The sequence below is a fragment of the Rhipicephalus microplus genome, unplaced genomic scaffold, assembly GCF_043290135.1.
Source record: "Rhipicephalus microplus isolate Deutch F79 unplaced genomic scaffold, USDA_Rmic scaffold_20, whole genome shotgun sequence".
In the NCBI taxonomy this organism is placed as follows: domain Eukaryota; kingdom Metazoa; phylum Arthropoda; class Arachnida; order Ixodida; family Ixodidae; genus Rhipicephalus; species Rhipicephalus microplus.
Window position 1 is genome coordinate 8,253,720 of NW_027464593.1, and position 10,021 is coordinate 8,263,740.

Here is a 10,021-nt window from a genome sequence, read left to right on the forward strand (position 1 = left end):
CCAGAATCTCGTGCAGACGAACAAGATGTGTCGGGAAATTAGCTGAATTAGCTGAAAAAACTACGTTGTCATCCAGGTAACACAAGCAAGTTTTCCACTTCTGGGCACGCAATATGGTATCTATCATGCGCTCAAATGTGGCAGGCGCGTTGCAGAGCCCAAATAGCATGACTTTAAACTCATATAGGCCATACGGCGTTACAGAGGCTGTTTTAGGGCGATCACACTCAGCCATTGGCACCTGGCAATACCCAGAACGCAGATTCAAGAATGTAAAGTACTCGGCGCCTTTTAAACTGTCAAGAGCATCGTCTATTCATGGTAGCGGGTAGACATCTTTCTTTGAATTCTTGTTTAGGCGGTGATAGTCCACGCAAAATCGAACGGTGCCATCTTTTTCTTTACCAGAACCACAGGTGATGACCAAGCGCTTTAAAAAGGCTGTATGACTCCATGTTTAGGCATGTCATATACTTGCTCCGTAATGACGCGGCGCTCTTCGGCAGAAACGCGGTAAGGACGCTGTCGCAGAGGTGAATGTGAGCTGGTGTCAATAGTATGAGTGACAGTCGTGGGGCGGCCCAAAGCAGGTTCCTGAAAGTCGAAAGAAGAGCGAAACTTGTTAAGGAGAGCAACAAGTTGGCGGCGATGCGAGAGAGGACGGTCTGCGTCAATAGCATTGTCGAAGGCTGACGAACTTGATGGCTCGGACGCATGATTGATTGCGGCAATGTGACATGGGGTTTCGTCGGGAAGAATAATATTATCAATATGGTCGACAGGTTGTACATATTCTAAGGTCTCACCACGAAGTAAGCCATTGGGGTAGTTGCAGTGGTTGGTAACCAGCATTACGGGTAAACCAGACGCAATTGTAAGAACGGCAAATGAAAGCACGATGCCCTTGCGTTCAGTAAAAACCGGATATGGCGTAAACACCACCGTGGCGTTCGGTTGCGCCACACATGAAAGGCTTATAGGGATTGAAGCTTCCGGAGGCAAGGTGATGTCGTCATCAGCGATGAGTTCGCAGAGTAGAGGTGAATGGTCGGGCGATGGAAATTCACAAATTGGTACTAGGGACACTTCCGCATGGGAACAAACGATGATAGCTTCATGACGTGATAAGAAATCCCAACCCAGGATGAGATCATGAGAGCAAGATGGTAGAACGAAAAATTTGACGATGTACAAAACGTCTTGACGATGTACAAAACACAGCCGAGCGATGAATGCGTTGCGCGCTAGCCGTGGAAAGCACCGTGCCACTGAGAGATGTGGTCACTTTCTTCAGTTTGCGACAAAATTTTGCGTTCATCACAAAAATGGCAGCCCCAGTATCAATTAACGCTTGTGTAGCGACGCCCTCAACATTGACATCAACAACATTTTGCGGCGAAAATGGAGGCCTTGACAATTTCGCAGAAGTTGCAGTTCTTGCCTCTGGAACTGCACTGATTAGTTTCCCTCCTCAGGAGGTGGTCTACGACGCATAGGCGTTGGCGATCGGCGACGAGGAGATGGGAAACGAGCAGTTGATGGGTGACGATCCGAGACAGAGTGCCTCTGTTCATATGCAGACGTGGTGGCCTGCTGCGACGCCTAGGTAGGAGTTGTGGGACGGCGGCGGCTGAAGCCTGCAATGTGGCCAGCGATGCCACACGTGAAGCAGATTATATTGTTGTCATGGGTGCGCCACTAATTAGAGAACGCAAAAAGCGAGGCGAGGGCCTGTAAACCGAAGGCGCGGCCGGAGGAGGTGGAGCCGATAAGGATACTTGATGTGGTGGGGGTCGCGAGACAGCAGCTGCGTAGCTGAGAGGTGAAGACGGCACAGGTGGTGCGTAGCTGACAGCTGAGAGATTAGATGCTACTAAAGTGCACGGGTAAGGTGCCTGCACTGTAGGGAGGACTTCGCAAAGTGCAGTGCGTATGGCCTGCTGCAGTGTCGAAGGCAGGCTTGTGGTTGGCGCGTTGCTATGCGGCAGCAGGGAGAGCTGTCGGGCGACTTCCTTCCGGATGAAGTTTTTGATCTGGTTAGACAGACTTTCTTGGTGAACGTTCGCAATTGCGAGTGCGACGGCCGAGATCGAATCCCGCAGTGGGACACCTTATCGGCCGATGGAATGCTGAGGGCGCAATTCATCGAAGCTCTGACACAGGCTTACGAGGATTGCCACCGTGGTCGGGCTTTTCGCTAACAACATCAGGAATGCGCCATCCTCAATGCCCTCGATTATCTGTCGAATTTTCTCTTCTTCAGGCATAGATGGGTTGACACGCCTGCAGAGGTCGAGTACGTCCTTAATGTAACTCGTAAACGTCTCGCCAGGCTGCTGGGCTCGCTGGCGCAGACGCTGGTCAGCACGGAGCTTGCGAACCTCTGGTCGGCCGAACGCTTCAGTCACGAGGGTCTTAAAGGGGTACCAGTTGGCGATGGCAGTTTCGCGGTTAGTAAACCAAAGGTTAGCTACGTCTGCCAAGTAAATGATAACGTAGGCGAGCTAAGAGTCGTCGTCCCACTTGTTACTGGCGCTTACGAGCTCGTACAAAGAGAGCCAGTCTTCGACGTCTTGCTCACCACTACCGCTGAAGATTGGTGGGTCCTGTTGGCGAGTAGTGCCGGGGCAAATAGACGGGGCAGCCGATGGTGCTGGCTGGGCTGGGATGGGCTAGTTGGCGACTGCATCAGTCATGTTTCGCGGTGGTCTCTCGGCTAACTTGCGAGAGCGGAGCTCCGGGTCTGCTTGGGGATCTCAGCAGCCTTCACCAAATGTGATGACGTTTATGGAACCAGAGACGTCGCATCGAGGATGCAACGAAAAATCGCCGTACGGCAAGTCTGGCAAAGGCGGCCAAGGTACTCGTGCAATCAGAGCGCGGGGCTTTTTTTGTTCTCTTCCGAAGGCGCATACGCGTTGGTGCGTATGCTCCACTACAGTGGGACATATCCACTCTAAGGGATTGGCTAAAAATTGAGTGGTTTCGTAAAATATAGTGCAGCTTTTGAATAATAGTTATTATATAATATAAATATTGCAGCTGACCTAAAAAATTGTGGGTCTTAATCAAAGGCATATACCTATTTATTGATGAAAAATATTTTTATTCTCAAATTAGTCCCCTACTCTGATTTCTACGCGTTAGAATGTTTAGAGACACGTTAGAATTATATTACAGAAACATTTGTCAACCTATGAACTTTATCATTTTAATCCTTGAGAGCTGCGCCTACATTCGCACTGGAGATCCTTGAAATGCAGGCTCCAAAACACAAAATGACAGGCAGAGATAAATTTATTCCAATACCACGTGAATTTGTACGAGCGCTCACACAGTGGCCCTCTCTTCTTCTGTTTATCAGATTTTGTTGCACGTTAAAGAACCCCAGGTGGTCGAAATCTTTTGGATCCCTCTACTACAGCATCGCTCATAATAATAAGGTGGTTTTGGGAGGATAGACCCCTCATATCAATCAAATAAAATTCTTTGTTTTTAATTTGCCCTGAAATCTATTCCACAATGAACCAATTCGTCCAACGGATCATTTATTCTACCAAATAGCGTGTTTCTTTTCTGTTTTTTTCTGGTGTTGTTGATGTTTGTCTTTTTTGTATATTTTTCTTCCTAATTCTTTCTTTCTACGCGTTGCTAAACAACAGCGCCGTTGTCATCTATACGCTACAATATGTATTCTTGGTCAGTACCCCTAAGAAAGTACTTGTCATAGTCGACAGGCCGCAAACAAACAAATAAATGTAAGGCACCACTGCTTACGTTTATCGCATGCTGGTAGACCTCACAGTTAATTTGCTCTTCTACCACATAACTTTCATCTGTTCATGTGACTCTAGGTACGACAGGTTATAGCGTCTGCATAAGGTAATTTTGGAATGGTGTTTCAAGTATGGGCGTGACAGAGTGGTAGAGTACTCCAACTTCTACGCAGTGGGCCGAGAAAAAACATTGCGCTTCATACAGAACATAATTCTTAACACCAAAGGGCTTTAGGCTGGAGTCAACTACTACTTCACCGAAGTATTTTGCCCCAGAAAAAGATATTGCGAACATATTGTAAGAAATCGCAAACAAAAAAATTGGAGAAAGTTCGGGTTTCGGGCGTCGAACTGGCGGTGTTTACCACAAACCACTTTACCACAAAAGAGAGCTTTTTATATACACCATATAGCATAGGCCATCCTCAGAGATGGGGGACTTAATTGTGTTTTTGTCATCACTTACGAAATGGCGTGAACGTGCGGCTATAGATCACCTTCACTTTCGTTGCGATTCGCGTGTCTGTCCAGGGTCTCTTATCGTGTGATTAAGGCTCGTTGTGCGTGTTGTGTTACCCCGCAAGTTCGTTCTGAAGTTACAGTGGGTAAGTAGCGCTCGAACGTCACTATAAATTGGCCGCAAACTCGCATTTACAAAACGATCACACTGGTTGCAGTTGAAGTTGCAATTGTAGCATTTTTCTGCCCTGTCCTGTGTATAATTGGGCGTTCATACCAAGCGTCTTTCGTATCTGAGCAGCATGCTTTAAGTGTCAATCTTTGACATTATTTGTGCGCGCTCATCCTCTTAACGCTCACTTTATGAGAACTTTCAACATGAGGGAATTGCTGCAACTTTCGACCTGCTTGCGAATACTTGCCCTACAATGAAATTTATTCTTATAGCATTCATTCATTCGCACTTTTGACGAAAAATGCCCAATAAACACTGAACTGCCTCTAGGAAGACACGTTTCATTTTCGTGTCATACCCATTCCTGCGACAGCAAAATTATTCATATTTTTTTCTCTCTTTTTAGGCGACAGCTCTTGAAGGGGTTAGTGAATAACTACGCAACAGCAATTGGCTGTGGCTGTGTACTGAAAACGAAGTCTCACTGCAGAGCACTGCTAGCCACGCGCTTCAATCTTTCGTACTCTCTTTATGACCAGGTTCGTGTTTGGCAGATGTCGGTGAATCGTCAGTTTATAACTTACTGCTTAGAATAATTGAAGTTTAGTTATGTAAATGAACACCATATGAAGCGAAAAAGAGCTTGAGTTAAAATCCGGGTAAGGTGAAGCATGCACGTAAAGCTTTTAGCAAGTAGGGAGTGTTTTTAGACACATAATTTCAGGTGAGTCACTGATAGTGTAAAGCTCAAAACTTGCATACATTGTAGGGTGATTCAGCGGCATTAGCGTCGTGAGGAAGCAGCTTAAGATTGCAGCCTAACTCGAGGTACTCCTTCCCACATGCTCCAATGTCAATTCACTATGGCGCGTAGGGAAGGAAGTTGTAGCTCCAATAATAAGGAATTTGTTAGAATAAGCTTTGCATTCATTATATTTGTGTACCTAATCATTTTAGTACCCAACAATTTAGTGATATTTACCCCAATTTTGTGGAACATAACATCTTATCATTGACTAAGACTACATGGCACACCGTAACCATACTTTACTATGACAAGCCCGGATCCTGAATTGCTCACACCTGAAATTGCCTGATTTGGCACTGCGAGCAGCCAGAACGACAACATTGGCAATGCAATAGCTTCTTCTTGTTGTTCACCTCCTCTTGTCATGGCTCCTAATGAACGCATGGGGTTGGCCGAGTGGTAAGTGAATTTTTTTTGTTCTTCTTCTTAATCCTTCTCGTATAAGCTAGGAATAGGTAATACAACAAACTAATTACAGATTCTTAGTATTTAAACCTCCAAAAAAAGAAGAAACCTTCAGCTCAGTATTGTTTTATTCTGACTGATAAATTACTCTGTGGCGTAGTAAACATGTTTGTGACTGTTGCCTAACGTAGGTGCGCCAAGATAACCAGGCAGAGAAGCTAGGTTATAGCCACTTCCATCACTCTCGAGCGCGATAATTCCTTGTTTCTGGAGAATAACAGGTGTTTATGATCTAACGAAGATGTCAATACAGGGTCTGATAAGCATTTTTTGAATGTTAGCGTTTGGAATTGTGTAATTGTAGTGTAGGTTGTCAGTGGAAAAACCGGAATGATTGGCACCGAAGCACCGCTTTTTCTCAATCATCACCATTTCATTTAAAACAAACCCTTGAGTCCTGGTACCCACATTGAGTGGCGACATTGAAGATGCGTGGGAACTAGTATCTTGAAAAGCTTTAGAAGAGCCGTTTCACCATATACAGAGAGAGAAGAACACCCAGACAATGAGCCTGTGGTATTTAGTAATACTCCATATAAACTGGGTTACTTTTGGTGAGCTAATATTAGGACCATAAATTCAGCTATAAAAACTGGAATAAAATGTGGCAGTCGTAAAAAAATACAACTCAACTTCAGGTCAGAATTTTGCTAAGTGAGCGTTTTCCTAAGTTTTCTAAAACCACATTCGTTGGCAGATTATTTAGATACTCTTGTAGCAGTCCATTTAAAATTTTGTGAGGTAATAATTTTGCGTCGTTCGGAAAAATGTTATGGTAGAAAATATCTGACAATCGAGGTTGCATGGTCAAGTATGCTAATCACAAATTTGTGTTTTTACGGAGTGGTGTAATGTTTGTACAAATATGAATTGTGGCTGTGGTAATCTAGACAAGTGTTTCATCATCATCATCATCATCATCATCATCATCATCATCATCATCATCATCAGCCTGACTACGTCCACTGCAGGACAAAGGCCTCTCCCATGTTCCGCCAGTTAACCCGGTCCTGTGCTTGCTGCTGCCAATTTATACCCGCAAACTCCTTAATCTCATCTGCCCACCTAACCTTCTGTCTCCCCCTAACCCGCTTCCCTTCTCTGGGAATCCAGTCAGTTACCCTTAATGACCAGCGGTTATCCTGTCTACGCGCTACATGCCCTGCCCATGTCCATTTCTTCTTCTTGATTTCAGCTATGATATCCTTAACCCCCGTTTGTTCCCTAATCCACTCTGCTCTCTTCTTGTCTCTTAAGGTTACACCTACCATTTTTCTTTCCATTGCTCGCTGCGTCGTCCTCAATTTAAGTGTTTAGAGAAAAATAAACAGGCAGTCGAGATAAATGTTATTTAAGTATGATTTGTCAGTGTTTCATACAACCGCAAGAATGTCTGCACGGTAAGTAGGCTTAATCGATATAACAGGGGTGGTGTAATCGCTTCCAGGTAAATACTGCATTTGCCACAAATAAGGAAGGCCTAGACACAGCCGTAATTTCTCGCTCTAACAGGACCAGTGGCCGAAGCTTGTATACTGGCGCACCGGAAAAAAGAACAACGCCTATTTTTAGTATTTGTCGTACGTAAATTTTGTAGACCATGAAGAGCGCTTTTCTTCCCATGCCCAATTTGCGGCTGCTGAGCCTGCGCAATACACCCATTGCCCGTGTTTCTTCTGTTTTCATATATCCAATAAGAGGTTGCCAGTTCAGTTGTACACTATTTATTACACCAAGATATTTTAATGAATTAACTTGCGGAATATTCTGGAGCTTCTAAATCAGAAATTATCTCACGGGGTCATTATCGGAAAAAACAGAATGGCCCATTTATCGGTCTTAGGACAAAACATCTAGCCAATTCTCGAGTTCAGTCAAGTATGACTGTAATGTATCGTAAAGGTGATGTATATGAGCAGTCATAGCAAAAAATCGTTTTCGTCCACATAACTATAGGTTGGCATCCCTGATAAAACAGGAATAATACACATTAAGATGTTAAATGATACTGGTCAAAGTACTGACCCTTGAGGCACACCTCACGTCTGCTGGTGCATGCAGGAAGAATAGCCTTTTTTAAGACAGTAAAACTCCTTTTATTTTGAAAATTCTGTCACTCATGTATGAAGGGATTCCATGGCACCATAAACGCCAATATGGCTGAGGCTCAACAGCAGTTGTTCAATAAACAATGTTATAATACGACATGAGGTACCCTTTCGAATATCTTCACTAAATTTGATGTTAATGCTATTGGTCTTATATTGTCGATATTATATCCGGACCCCTGTTGTAAGGCAGCGGTAAGATTTTAGCAATTTTCCACTCATCAGCTATCCAAGCCTTCTTAAGGAAGTCATGTATTAAGCTTAACCAATTATCGGGGAATTACTGATATAATGTTGATGTTAGGATGGCATTAGTAAATTCATCAGACCCTGGTACTGAGTTTAGCAGCCGCGCCGCGGTGGTATTAATGGCCAAGGTACTCGGCTGCTGACCCGCAGATCATGGGGTCGAACCCATGCTGCCATGGCTGCATTTCTGATGGAGGCGGAAATGCTGTAGGCCCGTGTGCTCAGATTTGGGTACACGTTAGCGAACCCCAGGTGGTCTAAATTTCCGGAGCTCTCTACTACGGCCTCTCTCATAATCATATGGTGGTTTTGGGACGTAAACCCCCACATAAAAATCAATGAGTTTAGCAGCCTAACATAGCCTGATCGTATTCGGAAATTGATGCCACCGTATTCTCAAAAATTACTGGTGTAATACCAATGTTGGAAGCCGCGTTGTGAATAGCACAATGTTTTTTTTTTGTTTCATCGAGCCCTTGTCTTCGTCCAAGAAAACGCAGTTGAATTTGTCAGAGATACACTATTTAGAAAGAATCAAGTAATTATTCACGGTCGTTTTTTCTTGTGGTGTAAAGTGAATCTAAAACAAACCCAATATGTACGTCTATACTAGCAGGTCTCGTAGTTGAAGTCCAGTGCACGTTTCAGTAAACTAAACTCACAATATCGTTCTCAGTAGATTGTCGTAGATAAAAAACGAAGTTGGCGCATCATTCTTATGGTGGTTAAACGCCCACGCACGTAAATGAGCGTTCATATCAACGCCGTCATTCATGACACGTGTTGAAGGTAGCACAAGAAAATGACTTCCTCAACTGTTAGTAAGTTAATTGCGTGCTTGTGATCCACTTGTAGCAAATATGTGTAGGTATTGAATCAAGCCAAAGAACGAGGTAAAAGATAATAATTTTCTTACACAAGTTGTTATCCTTTTTTACATTGATCTCGATGTTGTCGTTCTCTGCGTTCGCGTTCTCTTCGTTCTCGCTCTCTTCTTTCTCGTTCTCTTCTTTCTCGTTCTCGTCGTTCTCGTTCTCGTCGTTCTCGTTCCCTTTCTGCTGCCCGTCGTAGCTGTGCCTGATATTGTTGAGCTTGCTGACGACTTAGACAATTACTGCTGCCTACGCCTGCTCCACGTCTGCCGCCAGAGGAACCGCTTGGGAAACCTGAGCCAGTTGGCCGAGGAATGGGACTTGCAAACACAAACAATGAATTGTCATCTTCAGCGATAAACAAACGTATCCAATGAAAACAACAGCTGTACAGAGCATGAAGCATTTCCCCATGGTTTGCTTGTAGACTGGTTCGCTCCTGCCCACTACTTTATTACTTATTTATACGACTGCGGAGACAATGAGTAGGGTCGAAATAAGATCAATCTTTGTGGACCTAATGGGATAATGTTCGCTAGCTCTTCCTTTAAAACACTCTTGAGCATGGGTTTATTTTAAACTTTTTAGCAGATAATGCCCATATAGCATAGCCTTACACAACAACTTTACAAATTTTTCATGCCCTGGTTTTGAAATCAGTTGAAAATACCAAAACTGAGCCATGCATACGACGCATAACAAATTACTTTTCTGTTGTACTTCTTACGTCCACACTATACAAGTGTTTGCCCTTCAAAGTGTTAATAAAAATGCTCTCCCTAAATCCCAATGTTTGTCACACACTGTTAGCTCCGATCCGCGATTTTTTTAAATTTAGCAGTAAAAAATGCAAATAACGAAATTGATCAAAAGAGACCGAAATTTTTTTATGTTGTTTGGACACACACGGTTGCCGTTTAGCCACAAAATTAGTATGGTAGCACCGGAATTTGTGAAGTTATTGCACATAGTATGCCTACCAAAAGGGTATTGTCATGAGTTGTTGCATGCACTAATGCACACGCTATAAAAATTATTGCTGAGAAAATGTAAAAAAGAAAAAAATTCAAGTTTGAGGTGGGGCCTCCAGGGCTTTATCGGAAATACAC